General features: G+C 34.3%; 1 protein-coding gene and 2 pseudogenes across 2 annotated transcripts in view; 1 reads left to right on the top strand and 2 right to left on the bottom strand.

Annotated features, from left to right (window-relative positions):
• The window catches only part of RSRC1 (arginine and serine rich coiled-coil 1), a 389,405-nt gene that overhangs the window by 130,952 nt on the left and 232,248 nt on the right, over nucleotides 1-26,205 (top strand). The window lies entirely within an intron of this gene.
• Nucleotides 186-1,998, bottom strand: LOC108284124 (annotated as a pseudogene).
• On the bottom strand, nucleotides 14,078-22,735 carry LOC108284143 (annotated as a pseudogene). Its single transcript, XR_001817097.2, has 2 exons — nucleotides 22,698-22,735; nucleotides 14,078-15,004 (listed from the first exon to the last, which is right to left on the bottom strand). The product of XR_001817097.2 is annotated as a 60S ribosomal protein L15-like (transcript).

The following is a 26,205-nucleotide window of genomic DNA, read 5'->3' as shown; positions in this document are numbered from 1 at the left end:
TTTCCTTTCCTTTCCTTTCCTTTCCTTTCCTTTCCTTTCCTTTCCTTTCCTTTCCTCTCTCTCTCTCTTTCTCTCTCTCTTTTCTTTTCTTTTCCTTCCCTCCCTCCTCTTTCTTTCCCTCCCTCCCTCCCTCCCTCCCTTCCTTCCTTCCTTTCTTCATCATTCTCCTCCTCCTCCTCCTCCACACTTGCTTATTAGTATAGTATCTCTTTCCAAAACTGGTACCTTCTTCAATAATGTGGTAAAAACTGAGTATAACCCTTAATTCAAGCTAGGCCTCTGCTTCTATCTGAATTGGTACACAATTAAGGCATCACCTTATAAGAACTAAAATTGTACTTGAAATATTTATTTTAGGTTACAAAAACAAAAACAAGCAAACAAACAACAAATAACTTGAAAATAGGCTTGTCAAATGATGTAAATTCATCTTTTCCAGGGAAGCAGAAGGTAGATCATTCTGCTTCACTTCTGCTTGCACCCTGTTGGCTGTTGATCTTTCTTGGGTTTGGATCATTTTCCTCATCTCCTTCTCTTTCCCCTTCCTTATTCACTTCTTTATCTAATTTATCATCATCGTCATCATCATCATCATCATCATCACCAGTAGCTTCTCCAGTGAAGTATATCACTGATCTTGGGATTATATACTCATGTAAAAAGTAACCAATTTCGGAGTCTGCAGCAAGGATAGCTTCTGCAGCATCATCCAAATCTCCACTCTCAGGAACTTCAGGAGGGGCAAAGAAATTAAAGAAAGTCATTGGAAACTGTTTTAGTCACAGTATGAAATGTCCCACGTCCCTTGTGTTTCTGCTTCTTAATGTTTTCAAAGTGACATTCCTTTTTCCAATCTATCTGGCACCCTGTACAACCCATAATTTCTGGTCCTTCAAAAGAAAAGTGGTCAGAATCATCTGGTTCTGACCTCATCCTCTATGTCTTTGTCAGCACTTTATTGTAAAATATTCATTGGGTTCAAAGTGAAGTCTAAGACAAAACTCATAAGCTGGCTACTTTAATATCTTTCAAGTGCTTCAGAATAGGTTCATCATATTCCTGAACCATATCACCTAGCAAGTCAACATTCTTAAAAGCAGTTAACCAAAATTCAGAAATTCCTTTGGGATCTTTTTCTTCACCCTTTTTCTCACCTTCAATCTAGGCCTTTTCTTTCAACTTCCCTGAAATCTCATCTTCTTCATCTGGTTTCCATTCACTTTCATCTTCCATAGGTTCATAAATTACATTAATCTCACATCACTTATCAAATAGCAGCTGGTAGAGAACAAAGTATTTCCTTTCAAGATTATGAACTTCCTCGTAAAATTTGGCTTCTATCTGTGCGCATTTAACTTGCAGGTTTTTGAGAGCATTCACTCGGTTTTTTTTTTTTTTTTTTTTTTCTGAGACAGAGTTTCACTCTTGTTGCCCAGGCTGTAGTGCAACAGCTGGATTCCAGCCCACTGCAACTTCTGCCTTCTAGGTTTAAGCAATTCTCCTGCCTAAGCCTCCCGAGTAGCTGGGATTACAGGCACGCACCACCGCACCCGGCTAATTTTGTGTTTTTAGTAGAGATGGGGTTTCTCCATGTTGGTCAGGCAGGTCTCGAACTCCCAACCTCAGGTGATCCGCCCACCTCTGCCTCCCAAAGTGCTGGGATTGTGGGCATGAGCCACTGCGCCCAACCTCACTTGTCTTTTACCTACCCTAGGCAGGCTTTCACTGTATCCTGTTGGTATTTCTACCAGACCATCAAGTCTTTCTTGAAGGGCTGCATGAATCTGAGGATTTTGCATCACCTGAACAGTTAGCTGACATGCTTTGATTTTTGTTTTTTTCACCAGTTTCTTCTTCTATTTCTTCAACATCATCCACATCTTGATTAAGTTCAGACTGTTCTTTGTTGTCAATGTCTGCCATGTTGTAAGAACTCCAAATATTGGCAGCTAGCATGGGGAGCCAGGTGGCCGGAGCTTTGCAGGCAGTGACTTAGGGTGGCAGTGGGGGTGGGGGGGAGGAGCAGGAGGCAGCACCACGAGCAGATGACGCTAAAAAAGGTGCTGAGAATCTTTTCAGGCAATAGTTTTATTTCGTCAAATGCTTTCTCTGTGACTATTGAAATGATTATACTGCTTTTCTTTCTAGATTGTTAACATGGGGACTACATTGATTTGAGTTTTGAACGTGAAACACTATTGCATTTCTAATATAAAACTCCACTTGGTCAGGCCAGGCACTGTGGCTCATGCCTGTAATCCCAGCACTTTGGGAGGCTGAGGCGGGTGGATCACTTGAGGTCAGGAGTTTGAGACCAGCCTGACCAACATGGCGAAACCTGTCTCTACTAAAAATAGAAAAAATTAGCTGGGCATGGTGGTGCATACCTGTAATCCCAGCTACTTGGGAGGCTGAGGCAGGAGAATTGCTCGAACCTGAGAAGTGGAGGTTGCAGTGAGCCCAGATCACACAATTGCACTCCAGCATGGGCAACAAGAGTGAAACCACACCTCAAAAACAAACAAACAAACAACAAAAAAAACAACTCTACTTGGTCATGATATATTATCTTTTTTATATATTGTTGCATTTGATTTGCTAATATTGTGTTTAGAATGTTTTCATCTGTTTTATGAAGAATGTTGGTTTGCAGTCTTATTTTCTTACAATTTCTTTTTCTGTGTTTGGTGACAGGATAATCCTGGCTCAAAGAATGAGTTGGGAAATATTTCCTTTTCAGTTTTTTAAAGGAGTGTATGGAGAATTTGTATTATTTGATTGTTAAATGTTTGGTAAAATGTAGGCATGAAGCCATTTGAGCCTGGATTTTTCTTTGTGGAAAGGTTTTTAACTACAAATCCACTTTCTTCAGTGGATTAATTGCTACTCAGTTTCTTATCAAATTGCTTATCAATTTCTTCTTGAGTGAGTTTTGATAGTTTGTGTCTTTTCAGGAGTTGGTTCATGTTACCTAAGGTGTTGAATTTATACTTACGAAGCTGTTTAGGATGTTCTCATTTTATCCTTTTAGTGTCTGTAGAGTCTATACTGATGCCACTGCTTTTATTTCTTATATTAATAATTTGTTGTTTCTGTTTTTCTTTTCCTCATTAGTTTGGCTAGAAATTTGTCAGTTTTATTGATGTGCTTAAAGAAACAACTTTTGGTTTCATTGATTTTTCTCTGTAGTGTTTCTGCATTCTATTTCATTACTTTCCACTCTGAACTATTTTCTTTTCTTTTTTTTGCTTGCTTTGGATTTAATTCTCCTTTTTTCCTAGTTTCTTAAGATACTAACTGAAACCTTTCATTTGCAACCTTTCAGCTTTTCTCATGTAGCATTTAGTACTATACATGTATTTCGTTATCAGCATCCCACAAATTCTGGTATGTTTTTGTTTCATTCAGTTTAGATAATGTCTAGTTTTCCTTTGATTTGTTCCTTCTCCATGGGTTATTTAGAAGCATGGCTGTAGTTTCCAAATTTTGGAAGAGTTTGTAGATATCTTTTTGTAACCTATTTCTAATTTGCTTTCATTGTGCCAAAAAGCATACTTTGTATAATTTGAATCCTTTTAAATATGTTTAGACTTCTTTTATGGCTCAGAATAGCTCTATTTTGATAAATGGTTTGAATAAGTTTTGTGTTCTGCTGTTCTTATGTGGCGTGTTCTCTAAGTGTCAGTTGGGTCAGATAGGTTGATGGTGAAGTTCACATCTACTGTGTCCTTTCTGGTTATCTGTCCACTTGTTCTATCAAATATTGAGAGAATATTGGAAATCTCCAACCATTATACTTGATTTGTCTATATAGCTTTTCAGTCTTATGAATATTCTTAACCTTTGTTCTGAGATGCAGCTAAGTTCCTTGGAAACAGTTTTGTGTCCTTAAGTCTTGTTTTTATGATTTGTTTGATAGGTGTAGAGTAGAGCTTAGTATAGTGCTAACTGTTCCCCACAACTGACGCATGAATGCCCTGGGTATTTTAACCTATGCCTTATGAGTCTTTCCTGTCTGGCTTGTTGGAATGGGCACTATTTCCCACATTGTATGATGACCGGGCAGTGATCCTTGATTCTTCGAAATTGTGTTTTCTTTTGCCTTTACAGGCATGCACAAATTAGTACTTTGCTGACTATTCAGAGATTTCCCAAACCTGTCTCTGCGTTGCTCTCTCTTTTGCTATACTCTGTCTTGTGAACTCTAACTACCTTGTTCTCCCTGGACTGTCAGCTTTCACTCTGCGAATCAAGGAATTTGCCAAGCTCTTCCTGAGTTTTCCTTTTTCACCCTGGGATCTGTAATTACAGGCCTTCATACATTTGCCTCTTGACTGTCAGGAGTTACTATTTTTTGTTGCCTAATTTCCAGGGTCTTGCACAATCTTGCACAACATTAAAAAAATACATTTTGGATTTTTTTTTTTCCATCTTGTTGCTTGTTTTGGTTGTTACAGGCAGAAGTATAAATGTGTTCTGTTTCCTTATCTTGAACCAAATCTTTGCCCATTTAAAATTTTACTCTAGACCAGTTGCAGTGGCCCACGCCTGTAATCCCAGCACTTTGGGAGGCCGAGGTGGATGGATCACCTGTTATCAGGAATTCCAGCCTGGCCAAGGTGGTGAAACCTCATCTCTACTAAAAATACAAAAATTAACTGGGCATGGTGGTGGGTGCCTGTAATCCCAGGTACTTGGGAGGCTGAGGCAGGAGAATTGTTTGAACCCAGGAACCAGAGGTTGCAGTGAGCCAAGATCACGCCATTACACTCTAGCCTGGGTGACAACAGTGAAACTCTGTCTCAAAAAAAAAAATTTTTTTTACTCCAATTTTAAATGTGATTTTTTTAGGAACAAAAGCTATGACTTTTTTTTTTTCCCCTACTTGCAGCCTAACAATTTAAAAAGCTATTGTAACTTATCAGGTTTTTTCGTATTAATGTTTACTAAAAACCTTGTCTGCCTCACGATCACAAAGATTTTCTTCTAGTAGTTTTATAGGCTTAGTTTCATTGATGCCTTGATAATTGAGCAAAAATAAATTTCCTATATATATATATGGGTCCTTTTCTGGTCTTTGCCTTCTGTTTTATTTATCTATGTATCTGTTATTTCATCCATACCAGCAGTGTATAGTACAGTATGATTATTATGCTACAAAGCAGTTGAGTTTTAAAGGTGATTTATCAAAATTAATAGTGTTTGTTCTTTGAAAAACACGGAATCTTATTGTTTCTCTGTAGTCCATTTGTTTTCTTTTTCATCATTTTTTCTCTATTTTTTTCCCCTTACTCTCACTTTAGGTTTACTTTGATCTTTTTATAGCCACTATAGGAGGAAACTTGATTATTAATGTAGGTCTTTTTTTCTAGTAAAAACATTTAAGGCTATACATTTTCTGTAAGCACTACTTTTAATTATTATATATTTTGAGCATATGTAGATGTTTTATTGTTGATGAATTTTAATTTCATTCTGTTATATTCGGAAAGTGTGCTTTGTAAGACAATCTTTTTAAATATATAAGAAATCTTTTGATTTCTTTTAGTGTTCTACATTTGGTGCACTTGAAAAGAGTAAGTTTCTTGGCAGTTGTGTATAGTGTATACTTTTTAGCATTACATTTTAATTTCTTTATTGGTTTTAAATCAGTATCACCTTGTATTATTTTCAGTTGTTCCCCTACAAATTACACCTTTAACTTAACCTGTTAAAATGCCTCTTTAGTTTATTTCATTCTACTTTAACCTATCCCATTTTATTTATTCCAAGCAAAAATATCTTTATTTCACCTTCTTCTTTTCCCCTCTTTTTGAGACAGGGTTTCACTCCTGTTGGCCAGGTTGGAGTGCAGTGGTATGATCTCAACTCACTGCAACCTCCGCCTCCTGGGCTCAAGCTATTCTCCTGCTTCAGCCTTCTGAGTAGCTGAGACTACAGGAACACACCACTGTACCAGGCTAATTTTTGTATTTTTTGTAGAGACAAAGTTTCCCTATGTTGCCCAGGCTGGTCTCAAACTGGGCAACTGAACTCAAGTGAGCCATCTGCCTTGGCCTTCCAAAGTGCTGGGATTACAGACATGAGAGACACCATGCCTGGCCTATTTCACTTTCATTTTTGAATGATAGTTTTACTGTCATTCAAATATGTATGTGTTCTTGATGGACAATTTTTTCTTTCCTCATCACTTTAAATATGTTGTTCCAGTGTCTTCTGGCTTTCATAGTTTCTGATGAGAAGTTAGCTAAAATCTTACAGTTGTTTCATTATATATTATATCTTTGTTCTCTGGCCTCTTTCCAGTTTTTCTTTTTATCTTTTGCTTTCAGAAATTTGACTATCATGTATGAGAGAGATTTTTGTTTATGTTTAGCCAAACTGAAAATCTCACTTTTTAGTGAGCTTTTTTCTGTGTAAATCAGTGTTTTCCCCCAAATTTGGGAACTTTTATGCTACTATATCTTCAGATATTCTGTTTGCTTATTTGTTCTTTTTCTCTTGGTGAACCTTACACATATGTTGGACCACTTGCTATTGTCCTACAGATATCACGAGATCCTGTTCATTTTCCTTAATTTTTTTTTTCTTGTACTCCAAATTGAGTAACTCATGTTGGTCTGTCTTTAGGTTCACTGATTTTTTGTTTGTTTTCTTTCTTGATTTCATTTCATGAATTTTTAACTATTTTACTTTTAGCTTTAGAATTTCCTTTTGAAAAAATGTAGTTTTCATATATCTGATGAGATTGCCCATCCATTCATTGACATTATTTTTTCCTTCACTATTTAAACAGTTTATAATAACTGCCAATAAATATCTATGTGATAAAATGAACATCTAGTTCACTAATAGATTTGATTTACTTTTTTCTTACTCTGTTTATTTCCATGTCTGTTTTTTTCTTTTGGCCTAAAAAAAACATTATCATTCTGAATTCTGTTGTGTTCTCCTGGGGATTATTATTTTGCTTTGTTTTTGTACTTTCCTCACCTGAAACTATAAAGATCCTTACTATAGGTACTATCTAATATTTCTGTACTGTTATGGCTTCCCATTGTTATATTTTTAGATTGTCCCTGTGGGATAGTCTTTTCTGTTTCTATGTAATTTTATTGTCAGCTAAGAATTTAAGTAGAGATAGAGCTCACTCTGTCTGTTTTGCTTCTGTGGTTGATTGCTTCATTTTTAGCTGCTCTACTAGCTTTATAATCTGTCCTCAGACACTTGAAGTTCTTTCTTCTTCACCTTTCTACCACCAGAGATACATGTATTTGGTTAATACACTCAGTTGTAAAAAGCATGAACTATATATTTCTTTCTAATTTCTGGCTAGTATTTTGCTGGATTCCCTGAAAATTTCCCAAGTATGTGTAATTTAGCTGTTAGTCAAGGGTTTTGACATAATTTGTATTCATATTTAGGTCATACTCTTTTTGTGGTTCTTTTCTTACCAGCATTTCCCTTTTACATTTTCTGTGTTCTTTCAGCCCTAAACTTTGATTCTGGAACCTTGAGCCCAAAGGCTGGGGTTTTTTACTATTGCGTTTCTGCAGCCATAGCCATAGGAGTGCCCCAACACCAGAAGATAATAAAATAATAAATAAAATAGTAACTCTTCACTTCCAAGTGAGATTTTTGTGATTAGACTATTTGTGGTGGCTTTTTGGATTCTGTTTGGTGTTCATAAATACACTTTTTACCATGTAACTTAGTTATTAAAATTGTTTTCTGTCAGCACTTTTTTCTGCCACTCCTTCACTATTAGTCTTAATTTTAATTTTAAGTTGCATTAAAACAGAACATTTGATAATACTGCAACTTGAGATAATTTTTATACTAAAGATTAAATTTATGTCTCTACTGCATATCATTTATAAATGCATGACATTCTTGAACATTTTTATTAATCATAGTATATTTCCTCTGTTATTTTAAACATTGAAAAATATTATTTGAGTGATTTCCCTTTCATTTAAAATACATAATTATATGAGACTGTCATTTCCCCACAACCAATTTGAAAAAGGTTATAATCTTAAATTTTTGCTACTTGAGTAGGCAACAAAAGGATGATATTTCGATTTTTATTTATTAAATATTATCATTAAGGTTGAACATCTTTTTATAGAGTAATAGCTCATTTATTTTTTTCTTGGTGAATTGCCAGTTAATTTTCATTTTTAATTATTCTGTTATGTTGTTCACCTTTTTATATACTACTTTGGTTTTTAGGAGCTTTTTATGAATTATGGGCATTCATTTCAGATATGTTTAAAATATCCAAGTGTGTGTCTAAATGACATTTAGAAAATTATTTCATTAGTTTTCTTCATTGAAATTTTTGTGGTAAGTTAATATAACTATTGTTAGTTTATGATGTGTGATATATGAGAATCTTTTTGAAGTTTTACCATATTCTCGAATTTTGAAAGCCTTTTAAATATTTTGTTTTTATATGCTAGTTAAGTTTATCTCCCTTCTACCTTACTCATTTAATAATGAAGTTTATTTTCCCTACTACCATGCTTTTAGTATTTTCAGAAAACAGATTTCTTATTTTACCTTTTCTTAAGGAATTATCCTGTTTTTTTGTTGTTGTTTCTTTTGAGATCTTGAAGATATCAGAACAAATTCTAATGTAATTTATGAAGAACTTCTTTTAACCAAAGAAATTAAAAGCAAATGTTTACCATGCTAGTAGATATCCCTGTAAGTTAGAAGCTATATTTCTATAGACAGAAGATTTTCTTCCTGATACCAGTGTGAGTAATGGATAGAAGCAACTGCATACGTAATTCAGTACACCAGGTTGCTTGCTGGAACCTGCTTGAGACTCTCAGTAAAGCTTTTGTCCAAGGCTTGTGCTGTTCCTCGAACACTCTTCACTGGTCTTCCAATACTTGATGTATAGGAGATCCCTCATACTCCCTGCTGCCTTTGCTGCTGTGTTTGCTTAAAGCTAACCCCAGGGATCTAATAAGAGAAAGAGGCTGCAGCAGGGCAGCTTGAAGCCGCAAGATCAAACATTTCTACCTCCCGAGTTAACCATCATCTTGGAACCCAACAAAAGGCTAGGGTACCCCAATGATAGGGAGACTTTAGTATCCTCACCCTGCATGGGGACTGATTCACAATACTAAGCTCTAACAGAATTGTGTTATGCCATTAGCTTTGTGTTTGTAGGGTTCTTTAGGAATTTGTAATGTCACGGATTGGTTTTACACATTGTGGTCATGTATTTCCATCATAATTTATTGAGCATACCGTAATACTTACTGTTTACTTTGTATGTTAACATGTTTGGTACCAAGGGTTTAAAATTTGGAATAGTAAGATTTCCTGAACATTATTGTCTTCTTATAATACCATGCAAGTTTTAAAAAATATATAATAGATTTAAGTATAGGCATTCATGTTTTAAATTTCCTGGTTTTCTGCCATAACTTAAATTTTATAAGGACTTTAAAGTACACAGATTCATTATAATTTGTTCGCAATGACAAACTTTAGATTATTAATCTAACATTTAAATATTAGTGACCAAGTCTATCTGATAATGTAAAACTTTCTGAATTATTTTCCCATACATTTTTTTCCTCCATTCTTTTGTAATTTATTTTAAGAATAGGGATAACTTTTACCTTTTGGATAATAAATGGCTAGTCAGACTGAAACTTGGAAGAATTGGGTGAACTTAGGCTGCTTCAGAAGGACTTCTCCCTTTTATAACAGGATTATCCCCATGTCATATGGAATTCATGAAATCATCCGAATTTTAAAATTTAAGCATGTAGCCTTTGTAGTCATAAACATGAATGTTCTAACTTCTTAAAGCCTTTGGCTATAAAATACACTAATTTTTTTTGAAGTAATGATTTTAGAAGGACTTTAAGTCCTTCATAGGACATTTGTACTATGAGTTTTAAAAATCCATATTTTCCTCTAATAAGGGATTATAAAAGGATTAAAAGTCTTCACTGGAGATTCTGATTTACATAGGCAATATATAGCAATATTATTTCCTGAATTGAGGGAGTAGGTGGGGAAAGATTAATTGTTGCTATTGTAAAATAGACTTGAATAATAAATTGTGATTCATACACAGATGGCTCTTATAAATTTACACTGATGTTAGCTGGATTTGATGGATATAGGACCATATGAGCAGTCATGGTAGAGATTTTAATATTCTTTTACTCTCATAGACTATAAAGATGGCCTAATTGTCTATTACTAGTGGATACATGTAAGTCTTTGCACTCTAAATTTTTGTATGAAGCAAAAAATATGTTTGTTTTTTTAAATGTGTAGTTTCAATGTTTTTGCAAAAATAATTGTATAGCTATCTTAGCTACATTTGTTTGTAAAATTAAGTTAAATCATGAAATAGTAAAAACTTTTATAATGCTTTTTGATAAATACATTATAAAGATACACCTAGCTAAAATTCATTTTCATTGAACTAAAGATGATTTGGAAAGATATTTTAATCTTTTTAGGTGTACAAGTCATTATAAACACACCAAGAATTAAATATGAAATTTTAAACACCTTCATTTTACCCAAAATATAGGCGAGTAATCTAAGAAAGTGACATGAGTTACCATGAGATAAGGAGGAGATTGGTTAATATTGTCTTTTGAATATAATAGCATTGTATTTCCATAGAATCATTTAAATAATTTTTTAAATGTGCATTGATAATTTAAAAAATGAAACTGCTTTTGCACTTTTCTCATATGCCAACTATTTTCTTTTTTCCAACGGATTAAGAGCCTAAAGGAATAGAGGAAGTGAATGGACACTGATGTTTCAAAATATCTCATTTTGCCTAAAAGCAAGTACCGGCAGATAAATGCCCATAAAGGGATTTCTTTCTTAAGCCCCGTGGATTTTTTTCCCCGCACAACTTTTTGTGTGAGTTAGAAATGAAAACCATTCATCTAGTGCCCCAAAGAACGGCCTTATTGAATGGAATAACAGTGTAATGTACCATTGAAGGCAGGATTGAAAGTGATTATCTTGTTAACTCTTGACAGTTACCGCCAGCTTGAAATGGAACCGGCAGGCTTGATTTGCAAATGAATTAGAGCTTTTTCATTTTGTGCCAGGATCATCTTTTTATATTCTGATATGACAGATGCTATGTTCCAGGCTTTTGTTTTTCTTCCGATTTATACTTGCAAATAAAAAACAAAAGATTATTATAGTCATTTTATTTGCATCGTTTCTCTTGGAGTTTATTCTTTGTGTAGAAGTTTTTAATCTTATGTTTTTCAAAAAAAAATTTAAGACTAGTATTGTTTCTTCCAGAATTAAATTTGATTAAGTACAGTAGAAATTGGGTGAGAAGAAAGATTATATGGGCTTTCAAGAAATAGAAAATAGTTGCAAACAGAATATTGTAGTTAGTAAAAAATGAAACTTTTGGCTAAATTTAATATCTTTTCCCCCTTGGTAACTATTGATGTAAATTCAAACTTCTGGAGATGTTTCAAGAATAGTACAAGAAACTCCCATATATGCTTTACGTAGATTCATCAGTTATTTACATTTTCCACCCACTTATTTTATTATCTCTTCCTCCCTCTCCTCCTCCAATTGTTTATAAATGTATATTTTCTTAACTAAAGGAGAATATATTGGAAACATTGTTCCCCTTTACTAATAAATGGTATATATAAGATTAAAGACATTGTCTTATGTAGCTATGAGTACTAGATTTTGTGAGGTTAAAATAAAAAAGAACAGTTTTTGTGTTTTTATCTTCCGATATTAGTGGAAATCAATATGCAGGTTTTAATCCACACTGTCATAATGCTTCTGTTTATATTCAAAAATCATCTCAGTGGCGTATGGCAATTTTAATGCATTATTAATGTATAGCTTATAAACCTAGAACATTGTTTTATTAGTTCAGATAGTTTTTATTATTGCAGGGTTTATATAGTTAAAACTTGCTTATTCCATTTAGTATTGAATGTTCAAGGTAGTAAACATACCTGACCCTAGTCTAAGTCATACACATTTTCCATCCATAAAGGTCTTTACACATACATATATACACACACATTTATCTTCTTGTGGAGTTAGGCTAAATATTTTTTAATTGTTATTTATGTATTCAAAATGTAAGGTTATGTAAGTCTGTTTTCTTTTTTCTCTGCAAACAGTCATATTTTCCTCTGTTGTACAAATCTTAATAAAATATGGAACTCACAGATAAATTATCTGCCATTCTACCACAATGGCTTTTCAGTATGAACATTAGCATGAGGTCTATTTCCTATAATACAAAGTCTAGGCATTCAGAACATGTATTACATTGATATGATATATTGAGAACCTTTATGAAAATGTCAGTGCATTTATAAGGTCTGATTAATTGGTTTGGTGAGCATCACCATCCTAAATAAGTGTTACTCTAAGCCTACTGTCTTTGAGTTAAAACATGATAGTAATCTTGAAGGGAAAATATGTAGATTGAGTTGAGAAGCACGCAGGGACATTTCCTAATATTCCTTCTTTGGATTCCATTCATTCTCTCTTTCTTTCACTCTTACTCTCACTCTTTCAGGCTCTCTCTCATGGTAGTTGCTTGACTCATGTTAACTGACTGTATTAAGCTTTGTGAAATGTATAGTTGTTTTTTACAGTATAACACTACACAGATTTAAATATTAAAATTTTTATCATAAACATGATATTGACCCTATATCTTAAAATGGAAACATTCAGAGTGCTTCTTCAGTGTTAATTGAAGCCATTTGATATTGTTTATGTATTTTAAGAATTCTGTTTATATATTATATAATAAAGAGTATCCCTATAATGAATGAGATTTAAACAGTATATTTTAATGTTTGGAAATATGAATTTTAGGGGTATGCTGAAGTACTGAGAATGTGTTTGGGATTTCATATAACCTGTTCTATAAAAATTCAATGCCCATAAAACCGATTATTCAACATTATGCTAAATTATCTTTAATTAATGAAGAAAAAGGCATTTTTCTCCAGTGTACTGGAATGATTCTTTCTGATTTTGCCAAGTTTAGTCTTTTTTTTTGTTTGTTTAATAGACATTTAGTCCTTTAGTTGAACAACCCCTACACAATCAAAATGTATGACTTAAGATCTTTTCTTTTTTTTTGAGAAGAAATTTAGATCTCAAGAACTTTTATGAACTTGCTATGAGTTCCTGGAACTCAATTCACTGAGCCTTTTAAAACTTCTAGAGAAGACAGGAGAAAATTGGTTCAGAGAAACAAGCATTTAAATTAAGTCAGCAAAGTCAGAATTTAGAATTGGGTAATTCCTTTTCTACATTTCCTTTACACTCATATTTACCCTGGAAAACAGTAGCCTACCTTGTGGAAGACACGATGCAAACCGAAATGCAGTGTGATGGTATACTTACAGTGAAAGTGGGCACACAAGTGATGGCCCAAATATGTGGAATTGTAAAGGATTTTTAGGGTAGTTTGGCCAGGACCAAGAGAAATAACAGCAGAAAACACGTACAGTTGGAAGCCGTGAACTTGTATGACTTTTTCTGTAGCCTGTGGGAGTGGACAGAGTGGATAACCCAAGATGTTTCTAAGACTGACTGGACTAAGAATGAGTTACTTAAAGCCAACTACTTCCCCCCTAGTGTGACTGAAGGGATTTAATAATGATCACAAACTAGTGTTACAGTTAAGTATTTTAAGGTTGACTTCTAAGCTCACACTTGAAAGGTATTTATCTAATGGCCACTGGCTCACCAGCTTCCCACCCTAGTACTGATTGCTAGCTTACCAACTTTAAGGCTAATAATTTTATCTAATATTCAATTTCAAAACATACCAGTGTAAATACCACTTCCACTGACCATTGAATGCCATGAAGCCCTGGCACTGAGCCAGGAGCTTTCTATGTGAACTTAAAATGGTACTGTGGAGATTGAGGCAATTTTCTTTAGGCTAACCCAGCCACTTGGAAGTAAACCAGCAGAGCATTGCCATCACCCCAATAAAGCTGCAGGCTTTATCACAGGCACCAGACAAATCTATAGGGCTAATTTCCATACTTCTCTTTTAAAGAATTTATTTTAAACCTATTATACCACACAGTATGTTTTATACACTGAAATATAACTCCCAAATAAGATGAAGCAAAGACAAAAAAGTTCATCTTATTAGAAACATGATACACCATCACTTATTGTCTTCAAACATTATTGCACTTCAGCTTTCTTAATTTGACAAAGCATTCATGAAACAATCTGCAGACTAGTTTTAATAGACAAATAACACCTGTAAGCAGACATGATTCACTGTCCTAAATTATTTATTAGGTATGAATTTTACAAGCTTTACTTATATTAGCTATAATGGTGGAGCTGGAGAGCATTGTGCCTTTTCCAAGCTGCCCGGCGAGGACCACAAATCAAATGGTGGAACTCATGGCTCTTTCCAAGGTCATGGCTCTTTTGACCTGCAGATGTCAAGCCCACACATCTCCCTGTGCCTGTGGACTGGTTTGGTGATCCATTGGGTATCAGAATTTCTTCTGATAGTTTTATGGAATGGATCAATGAGGATAGCCTCAAAAAAAATTGTATGTGGAACCTTTACCAACCCAGTAAGAATTCAGGACTCTCAGAGCCCCGCAATGGTGTCCAGCTCACTCCTCTGTAACAGACTGAAGGCTTGAGAAAACTTTAGCTTGTTAACACCATAATGGACAGGCTTGCCTTAAGTTGCACTCTTAGGAACTTGGCATTTTTGGCCACCACGACGAATATGAACCCTATAAGTAAGGTAACCTTGCTTGACCTTGCAGCCCAGTCATCGTGCTTTATCAGGCCAGGTGGGGCAGAAGCCCTGTGGAGAGCAGAGAGCTGGCATTACTGCCAACAGTGGACCCTCAGAAGAAAGCGCATGATATCACACTGCTTCTTCCTCCATACCTCCTGGATGTACTTGTACACAGGTACAAGTACAAGTACATTCTGCCACCTGATAGAAAGGCACCAAGGTTAGTCATTATATAGAATAATTAATATTTATCTTTTTTCATGTTATCCACTTTTCTCACACTCTCAGTTTGTAGAGTTGAATTGATGTTGTGGAAGACAAAATTTGTCTCTTTTAGTATTTGTCTTATTGGTCCTATAGTTTATTTCTTTTTTAAAATAATCATATTCTCTAGTTTTTCAACCAGTATTTTTATTAACTAAAATTAATACAATATTACTCTTTTTGATAGCAGACTAAAAGCAGATGGAAGAAGTTGATGATGTTCTCAGCTTTTAAATTCAGCTCTCCTTTGTATTTTGTTGCATTTTATTTCTTAACTTATATCTGTCATTTGTCTTTTGGATTTTGAAATGCTATTAGTATTTATCTTAGTGATTATCATGCAGATATCAAAATGAGAAGAAAACACATTTTCTTTTGCCTTTGACTTCCTATCCCCCCATTTCCCAAAGTCAAAATAACCTCATATAGATATATAGTTTGAACACAAGTAAAATTTAAATGATTTAGACCAGAGATCAGTAAACTTTTTCAGCAAGGGGCTAAATTATAGACATTTAGGGTTTGTGTGCTAACAGGCAAAATTGAAGATATCTTGTAAACATAAAACTGTAATAAGAGAGGAAATGTCCACAGTTTTTGGATAAAATTCAAAGTGTCATAATTATTGAGCATAATTTTTTGTAGTTAAAATGCATGAATTTGAAAAATGAAATTCCTTTTTGGGAGCTAGCATTTTACTTATTTGGGGTTCTAAATTAATGTTCTCTGTTACCAGAATTGATTACAAACATTTATCTGTTCATACCGATCTATAATGAGATTTTAAACATTTCATCTTTGAAAATGTCTTCACACAGATAGGTACTACCAAATTTGATTGCAATCTGTGATCACGTTCATTGCGTGGAAAGCATTTATAAAATTCCGTTCGATTATTTTCTTGATTTTTTTTATTTTAGGTATTATATTACAGATTAATCAATTCCAATTGAAGTAGAAGCTCCTCAATTGTGCAGTTAAGTGGATTTGGGAACATGGAAATTTTCTTTGCATTTGCCTTAAGGGCAGAAAAACACTGCTGGAGCTGTAATTTGAGGTCAAAAAAGATACTCGTTGGCCTGGCGTGGTGGCTCATGCCTGTAATCCCACATTTTGGGAGGCCGAGGCGGGTGGATCACGAGGTCAAGAGATCAAGACCATCCTGGTCAACATGGTGAAACCCCGTCTCTACTGTAAATACAAAAATTAGCTGGGCATGGTGGCTCAGGCCTGTAGTCCCAGCTACTTGGGAGGCTGAGGCAGGAGAATTGGTTGAACCCAGGAGGCGGAGGTTGCAGTGAGCTAAGATCGCGCCATTGCACTCCAGCCTGGGTAACAAGAGTGAAACTCTGTCTCAAAAAACAAACAAAAAAACAAAACTCCTTGAAATATGTGTTGGAATGAATATCTTCTTTTAACTTTTGATGGCATGGGAGGTATATAAAGCAGCTTGACCTTACTTTGTGATTCCGGCAACATCAGTTATTACTGCAGCGGCTTTACTGTGGTATGAATTTTGCATATAACCACCATTTTGCCTTGTAATTTTAGGTTGAGCTCATTAAGAAACATTTTTATTTTTACTTTCTAATTTTTTGTTTTAAAGACAGGGTCTCAATAAATAAATAAATAAATAAATAAATAAATAAAATAAAGACAGGGTCTCACTCTGTTGCCAGGCTTATGTGCAGTGGCAGGATTATGGCTCACTGCAGCATTTGGAACTCTTGAACTGAAGCAGTCCTCTCACTCAGCTCCCACGTAATCCAGTTGGGATTACAGGCATGTAATGTTCCTTTGCCCAGCTAAGGAACATTATTATGTCTACTGCTAAAGCTAAAAGTGGTTTAGGATAAAAGTCTCCTCAGCCAGAAAAATTTCAGCGTTGATTCTTAATGTGAAACATCACAATTAGACTTTACCACTGTTAAGACATCGAACAGCTGCCATGTGTTAGAGTAATCAGGATATTCAGTGTCTATTTCTGTCAAAAAATATCATACAACCAACAATGGACAAGTCTACAAGAGCAAGTGAGGTTCACTGTTGACACTACTAGTTGTATACCACATTTTACATTCAGATATTTTTACAAAGTATTTGCTGACGAATAATGCAGCAAATAACTGTAGGTTTTAAATTTTCACAGACTTAACATTCTACAAGCTTTGTAGCGTTGTCCAACTAAGCCCCTTTCCACTCTCTATTGTTAACTGCCATGATATGTAACACATCTTAGCAGATTCCACATCAGATTGCACTGAATGAGTGTTTGCTCAATTTTATTGAAAATATTATCATGTTCTATGCATAAAATTCCTAGAGGCTAATTCTTAAGTCATTCCACATTCAGCATTGACTCCTCAAATAAACAGGTGAGCAGAATCTCTGACATCTGTGGACTCATGAAGAGCCAAGCAAAACCACTTGGACTCATTTGCCTTATCTCTTCATTGGACATATTGATGATATTCTCTGTGTCTTCAACATTTTGAGCAGCCGTGCTTGCTGAATGGCTAATGCTTTTAAGCAAGTTTATTTTCTCTAGATACTCTTGTTTGTTTGCAGTTAAACACTAAGTCATCTTTGGTAAATTGCTTTCATTGGTTGGTTGACAAATGTACCACTCAGAAACTCATTTTTATTTTTTTACTTTTGTGAAGAAATTCTGCTGTGATGAGATATTCCATTTTAAATATTCTAATTTTTTTAACCATTGCTTTCCTGTGTCTCGAAAAGACTGTAAAGAGAGTTTAGTCAAGTATATGCTATTTAAAAAAAATCAACATATATGCTATTTTTTCAGCACAGCTATATCGCCATTGTATAATAACCACAATGAATTGCCATTTAATTTGTTAAAATAGTCCAAACTTCACTGTGCCTTAAAAATGACATTTGAAGGCTCCTTTTCTATTCTTTTCTCATTTTTATATGATTGTCATACACTGGTATTAAAAATTAAATGTCACATTACAGCAATTCTTAAGGCCCTCAAAACTCCTATTAGTTATGCTATGTTACTGTGAGTTTTTTGTGTCCTGAGCAGCAGTGCAAACTAATGAGAGTACCATCCATGATTTCTGTTGCGGCTCCTCAGCTATTGTTAATAGCTTGAAGCAGTCATAGAAATACATAAAAGAATGAGTGTGGCTGTGTCCCAACAAAACTTTATATATTGACAGTGATATTTCAATTTCAGTAATATTCATGTGTCACAAAATATTATTCTTTTAATTTTTTCTGAGCCATTTAAGAATGCAAAAACTATTTTGACTCATGTGCTGTACAAAAATAGGTAACAGGCTGGATTTGGTCTATGGACCATAGTTTGCTGATCCCCAATTTGTACTTTCAGGTTAATAGAATAAGATAGTGTACTTTTAAATTCTCTATTGGCCTTTAAATATTACTAAAATTTGGTGAAAACTATCCGTGAATTGAATATAGGTTGTTTTTTTATTTTATGCAGGCAGATATAAAATCATTTGTTGTGAGAAAATAATTCCTAGAAGAATCTTCATTTGTATTGTCACTTTATGTGAACTAGAAAAAAACAAAAGTCTTTCTTATATACAGCACTATTTCAAGCCTCTAAGACTTCCCACATGCCACTTCCTCCTTCCTAGATGTAAGTTGTGCTTATTGAGCTTATATTCTATTAGGAAAGATTGCAAGTAAATAAATAAACATAGATTATGTAGAACTGTTGGGTAGCTTATGTAATCAGTGGAAACTCTGGAAAACCAGGTTGTGAAAATTGACAGGAAAAGAAGACTTGCAGCTGGTGTTACTGCTTGTGTGTGCCGTGGAACCAGTATGGGTAGTTTACAGGCACTGGCACCACCACCACCTCTGATATTGCTGCCACTGGACTTAAGCCCTGTTGCCACTATCACCTAGAATAATATTTTTATTTTTGTCTTTAACTCTTTATTCAGAGTTCCTAGTATAATTCCTGTCTTCCTATATTTGGAATACTTTGGATTCAAAGCTCACCGAATTTGGAATGGTATTCAGATTCTTAAAAAATCTGAATAGCTTGAAAAGCGTGACAAATACACTGAAGAAGAAGGCTATAATGAGCGAGCATGACAGTAGAATAAAATGAGGGAAGAATTCCTTGACCTTCTAAACCAATACTTGTTTTCCTTTCATTTTATCTTATAAGTCCCTCTATTAACTTCTGAAATATTTTTCATGTCACATATTTACTAATTAATTAAACTATTAGTAACTAATGATTAGCTACTAATTATATATTTGTGCAATGGTTTTTATACCTGTCTTTAAGCTCCACATGACCTAGTCTATGTTGTTTGTAATTGTATCCACAATACCCATCACAGAATCTTGCCCAGAGATAGTGCGCAGCAATAGTTGTTGAATTAATAAATAAGGTTTATGTTTGTGTGGTGGGGGCAAATCATGATGACTCCAGTGAAAAGGAATTAAGGGGTTTTGAGCTTGAGAATGAAGTGATTCATTTTTATAAGATTAGACTGGCTGTTTTGTGATAGGCAGATGAGATTGAAACAACAGTCAAAGTGGGGAAAATAGCTATGACACAATTAAGAAAGATTAGGTTGGAAGTCATGGCAGTTGAATTAGGGTGGTGGCAGTTGATACAAATAAAGATAGTTTTTATGGTTATTTAAGAGGTGGAATCAATAGGACTAAGATAGATTGTATTTATAGGGGGAAAGAGAAGAAAGTGAAGTGGTTGACTGAGCAAAAGGATGAATGATACGATCCCTTTCTGAAATAGGAAATACTGAAAAGGATCAGTTTTGAAGGAGGAACACAAGAATTTAGTTTTGGATCTATTGAGCATAAGCTTTTTTTTTTTTTTTTTTGATACCCAAATAGAGATGTCAAATAGACAACAGGATTAATGAATCTGGAGCTTATGAATGATATGCATTTTTTTCCACATCTAGGTTGCTATTAATGCTGTGTGTGAGGGTGATGTGAGATGGAGTAAGAAGAAAGTATAGCACAAGATTAGGGCCCAGGACTGATCCTTGGGGAGCTCTTACCTTTGGTGGCTAGAGAGAAGAGCATGAAACTACAAGAGTCTTGAATAGCCATTTTTTTTTTTTTTAGAAGATGTAGAAAACCTGAATGATATTATATAAGACAAGTGAGGAAAGGCTATGAAGTGTTGAACATGAGCTCAGCATGGGCATATCAACATGAATATGAATGTTAGACAGTATCAAATGATTCTAAGTATGGTATAAAGAAAAGGATGATAAAGTAGACTTTGGATTTGGTAACATGGGGGAACCACTGATAACTTTAGCCAAGAGTTAATTTTTGGATATGGTAGGAGGTAGGAAAGGGGAGATAGAGTGTGTGTGTAGTTTTCTCTTTCAAAAAGTTGAACTGAAGGGAAGCAGATAAGTAAGATGATATCTAAGGAAACTGGTTCCAGGCCAAAATTCTATGTGTGACCAATCAGACCTAACCATTGGCAATTACAGGGTTTTGCCTGGCTGGCCTCATGGAAGAAAGCTACCCTCCTTCTCCTGAACTTGGTACACAGCCAGTGCTTTGCGGTTTTCTGGAGGGAGATGCCTCCAATGACTCAGCCATACAAACCTCCCCACCCCAAGCCCTGTCTATGCTTATCAAAAAACTTCATGCGGTAACAAACCAGGTTTACCTAAGCAAATAATTAACTTGGGAAATGGATACCTACATAGAAGCCACATAAAATAATTACTGATGATTAAGTGCCAGACTATGGGGAGTTTTTTTATAAGGGCAATGCAGTTGACCTTGGTATCCACAGATTTAATATTCTGCCTATTCAAAATGATGTGGCCTGTTGTATGTGAGAACGTATAATTTTTGTGTGGCATGACTTAAAGCCTATGTTCTGAGAGGATGCTGTGGTGGAGTCATGACTTAGCCAATGAATAAGGCCTGCTAACTGCTCAGCACTGTTCTCACAGTGGCTTTGTTTTCTTCTGATGTAAATATATTGCGCATTCCTCGTCAAAGGTCTGTGTAGTAATGGTGATGTCAACAATAATTAGTAATACTTGCTAAGTGCAGTGTGCTGAGCACTTTACATGCATTGTGCATTTTCAACTTGGGACATTTGCAAAGATCCTAGCACTTACCCACTAAATGTCAGGAAGGACTGTAAGTTTAGAGATTTAAGAAATTATTATGAACATAGGAATGATGGGAGTTTAATTGGTTCTTGTACAATAAATATAAGAATTTGGAGATTTTGAGAGGAGGAGAATATTGTTTTAGGTAGTGAATGCATAAGCAAAATTTTGGAGGTGATAATGAATTGATTTGAGAAGAGTTACATATTGGCAGAAAATTGTTAGCCAGGCAAGGTAGATTATAAAGCAGGCAATGACATGAACTTGGGGTATGAAGACACTGATGTTAGGGAGAAGGGTATTGGAGGACTTTTGATGGTTAGTGATAGGAGCCAAAACTAACATAGACAAAGTGGGGATACATTATTGAAGAGTTCACCATTTCTGTTTGTCTCGTGCATTGCGACCATTACTATGTTCATTATCTCTATTTCGAGTTCACATTCTCCATCTCTAAGTTGAATTCATCTATATCTTAGATAATCACATACTAAAATTAGGAAGATTCTATTTGTATTAAATGATGTAGATGGTATAAAGGTGAACAAAAATGTAGACAAGGTCTTTAAAGTGAACACTAGAGGTAAAAGGCATGTACATAAAAATTTATGATTATATAGATAGCAGGAAAAATGTGAGCTGAATGTAGACCCAGGATTTTTTTAAAAGTTCTTTTTAAATTGGACTAACAATTGTTTTTTCATGGAAGACACTTCAGCAAACATACAAACAATTAGAATGAGCAAAAAAAGCACTCATAATCCCACTTTCAAATACTATTTACTTTTTAGTTTATATCTTTTTAGATAAACACATGTACCACTCTGTACACAAGGATGTATAAAACTTAACCTCTTACATTTTGTAATGTGCTTTAAAAAAAAAAAAAAAACCCAACTTGCTATAACACAAGACCATTTCGTGAAAATATATAACTATGTCATAATTGTTAATGGCTATATAGTTTTCTGTTGTATGGATGTTATATTTTATTCAGCAGTCTGCCATTATTGGGCATTTAGTTCCCAATTTTTTGGTTGGTTGTTGGGGTTTTTTTTGTATTAAATACAATGGAGTGATTAATATTTTGTGAATGTATCATTGGGATAAACTTAGAGAAGTTGACTGTGAGGCAAAGACTTTATGTGTATTATTGAGAATTTTGATACATTCTCCCAATTGCCCTCCAGAAAACCTGTGTTATTTTCTGCCTCCACTGGCAGTGCATGAGTATACCTGATTCTCAGCAGTTTTGTCAGCAATGGAAACATTATCATTTGTTTTTACCTTTGCTTGTTTGCTAAGTGAAAAATGGCATTTACATTTATTTTATGGATCTTTACTGTGCACTGTAAAATTTACCTAACTGTATAAATGTGTTAGCTATCTATACAGTGCTTGTTTTGTGAATATTGTGAGAATTTAATGAGAATATAAGTGTAAATGACCAGTTGCAGCACCTGGTATATGGTAGCCTATCAATCAGGGTTAGTATTTATTTTTACTTGAAGCCCCGCTGCTTTGCTGCCTCCTCCGTAATCATGTTTCCAATTAAGGAGTAGAAGAATATTATAAAATCTTGTTTTATTGTTGAGGTTATTGTTTTTTAAGAGTTGACAGTAATAAATTCTCCCTTTACTAAATTTTAGTCAAAATTCTCCTTTGACTAAACCAGAATTGAATTCTGGTTCCTAGCTGAGCAGTGTAGTGTAAGCTACTTAATTTCTCTGAGCCTCATTTATCTCATATATGAAATAGGTATAATAATTGTATCTCTTCATGATAAAATTATAAGTATTAAATGAGCAGACTATGTAAAGTGCTTGTTACAGCCCCTGGCACACTGTTCAGTATTTCCTCACAGGTGGAATCTCTGAGAAGGTCAGTTTCACTTAGACAAATGCTGTGAAAATTTAAGTGCTAGGAAGTGCAAAGAGGTCTTTAGGAAATGGCAAACCATTTGACTTGAGCAAGAATCTTGAATTCTAGGCTAAGGAGTTTGATTCATTAAGCAAGGAAAGACTTTTCATTATTATTTCCTAGTACTATTAGATGCTTACCTGATTAAAATTACACCTTAGTTTTCAGTTTCCTGCTGAGTTAAATAGGAGAACGGAAGTTAAATAGAACAACAGAAAGAAGAGAAAATCATCAGAAGGCTTTAATAATTGAAGACCTGAATAATCAATCTGAGTTATTCAAACTTTGCCATTTTCAGGAAAAATATATACATGTTGTACTTTTCCCTGAATTTTAACAGCTAAAGACAAAATAGGATATATTTATTGCCTTCTATTGGGATTGTTGACTGTATTACATATGGGCATATATTGCTTTTTTTAAATTATTGGGACATAATTTTATAGTAGAATTTTTGAAAGTAGAAATTGTGTTTTAAAATTGTACTTAAATTTAGATTATTTGTAATTATAATGTGAATTTAACTGATACTTAAATAAAATTTGTATGTATATAGAAGTAACAGTATACATGAATTTAAATTATTTATGATTAAGTAGTGGAGACGAAATATGCTAGGTTTATTTCTCCTTATAAAAATTATCTAACCCCAGTTCTCCAAGTGAAATAAACATTACATAAAATCATCAATGATTTTTAAATCTAATGATTATTCTTTTTGATACCCGTTTTATTTATAAGGATGAATCAGAAAGAACCTATATTTCCAAATATAAGGGATAAGTTAACTTATTGTACATCTATATGCAGAATAGTATACAGGCATTCAAATATTATATGCAAGTATATTATTGACACCTGAGAAGCTGTTTACAATATATAGTAAAGTAGTGAAAAAAATTAAGCTATATAACAAATCAACCATGGTCCCATTTTTATAAGAAAAATAATTGTATTTGTGTATATTCATAAGAATGTCTGGAGGAAAAAACAAGGACATATTGAAGCTATTATCTTTGGCTAGTGGGATTTCAGGTGACTTTTATTTTTTCTTCATTAGAACCAGATGTGATTTTGAATTTCTCTACAATAAGCATTTATTATTTGCAGGGTTACTTGTAGCCATATGGCGTCTTTGTGCATATTATGCAAGGTGTCCCTCTTTCCTGTGGGTGTATACCAGGATATACAGTTTGGCCGAGGTATATAACTTTTAGCTTCCACTTGCCCCCTTGATTTTTTTTCTTTTTTCATATTGAACAACATGCACAACTGTATGTGATGGACCTAAAAACTTACATTATAAAAATTATTTTAAATTAATTAAAGTTGTATGACCTTTTAATACATCTTCCCTGGGTTGGGCACTCTCTACTTGAACTCTGCCAGGTCATACTGGACTTTTGAGCTCACTCTTCCTGCCTCCTCTATTCTATGTACTTAGTCTGCCCAAACACAGTCAATCCTTCAGGATTTAGCTAAAATTACCCTCTTTGAAATCGTTTCCAACCACTCTTACACATCTGGCCATTTTTCCTTTTTATGAACTTTTCTTGAACAAGGTCAAGAGCATGGGTTGAAGTGGGGGGTGATGGTGAATAGGTTGCATCTCACTTGCTAAATCCAGGCAACTGGCCATGACTCCTTGGAACAATTTGTTGAGCAAGGCATTGAGTTACACCTGGCCTCAGTTGGAAAGAGAGTTGTCATTGATTATGAATGTTTGTCCTGCATGTAGGAAACATCAGCTAGGTACTATGTATCACATGCCATTTCCCTGCCTGGATTGGACATTAATTATTTTATATACAATCTTCCCTTCGTATCTGTGGGATATTGATTCCAGGACCTACTGCACATACCAAAGTATATGGATTCTTAAGTCCCTGATATAAAATGGCATAATATTTTTCTATAATTTATGTATTATCTCTAGATTGCTTATAATACCTAGTACAACTTAAATGTTCTGTAAGTTGTTCTTATACTGTATTGTTTAGGGAATAATTTCAAGAATAAAAAATCTGCACATGTTCAGTACAGATCCAAGTTCCGCATCCCACCCCCCCAAATATTTTTTATCTGTGGTTGGATGACTTCGTTGATGTGGATTCACAGATAGGAAGGGCTGACTGTACTAACCTTGGTTTGACAACACAGTTTATAATATCTAAGGTATAGATACCATATTTTTTCTTCCTTTTTTTTGTTGATGATGTTTATGTTATTATTGTTTTTATTGTCCCCTCAAAATTTATTATGGAGCTAAGGGTGCTCGGTAAATAACGTTTCCATTGTGCTTGCTTCACCTTGATCTTTTAAGTCTATTTCTGCTCTAATTTCTCTTGTGTCTAAAAGGCTTCTTTTATTGGTTCTTTTACGTCAGATCTACTGATGACAAATTCTCTTAGTTTTCCTTTGTTTGAGACTGTTATCTAGAGCATGACTTCAGAAATACTGAAATCTCTTCTCTTTCCCCTGTAGACTCTTTCTATGAACTCTATTTACTTGACTGGTTTTAAGTGGCATAACTGATCCATACCAGCTTAAGTGTTCAGCTTCCCATTGGAATAAGCCAAGTGTGTATCATTAAGTCCTTGGCTGTTTAATATATTTAATTTAAACTTGTCCTGACATAGTGGATGCTCACTAATATTTGTCTATAAAACCAACTAAAGGATCTTAAAAAGGAAACAAAACACTTAAATTTTATTAACTATGGTAGACTTATCTGTGCAAATGGTTTATAAGTTCTAGAGCTTTATTTATTACGAATAATAGATCAAAAATTACTTGTAAAATGCAAACATCTGAAAATGATCATTCTGAACAATAGTAACATAAGAATATTCATTTAGAGCCACTGATTTGCAAGGTGTTCTCCAATCAAGAGAAAAGTGCTAAGAATTCTAACCAAACCTGAGAAGTAAAAACTCAGAATTTCAGGAAGGTCTTTGTGGATCGGAGTACTGACGTGAGACATTTTAAAAAATTGGATTAAAATATAAAAATAGAAATTATTTTTGTTTATTTTTCCCAAAACACTTTACCTTCTTGCAAATAGAACATAAGAATGTACTTATATCAGGATGT

This window comes from Cebus imitator, unplaced genomic scaffold (genome assembly GCF_001604975.1).
Source record: "Cebus imitator isolate Cc_AM_T3 unplaced genomic scaffold, Cebus_imitator-1.0 Scaffold270, whole genome shotgun sequence".
Classification (NCBI taxonomy): domain Eukaryota; kingdom Metazoa; phylum Chordata; class Mammalia; order Primates; family Cebidae; genus Cebus; species Cebus imitator.
Note: the sequence above shows the minus strand (reverse complement) of the source record. Positions and strands in the feature narration are given on the sequence as shown.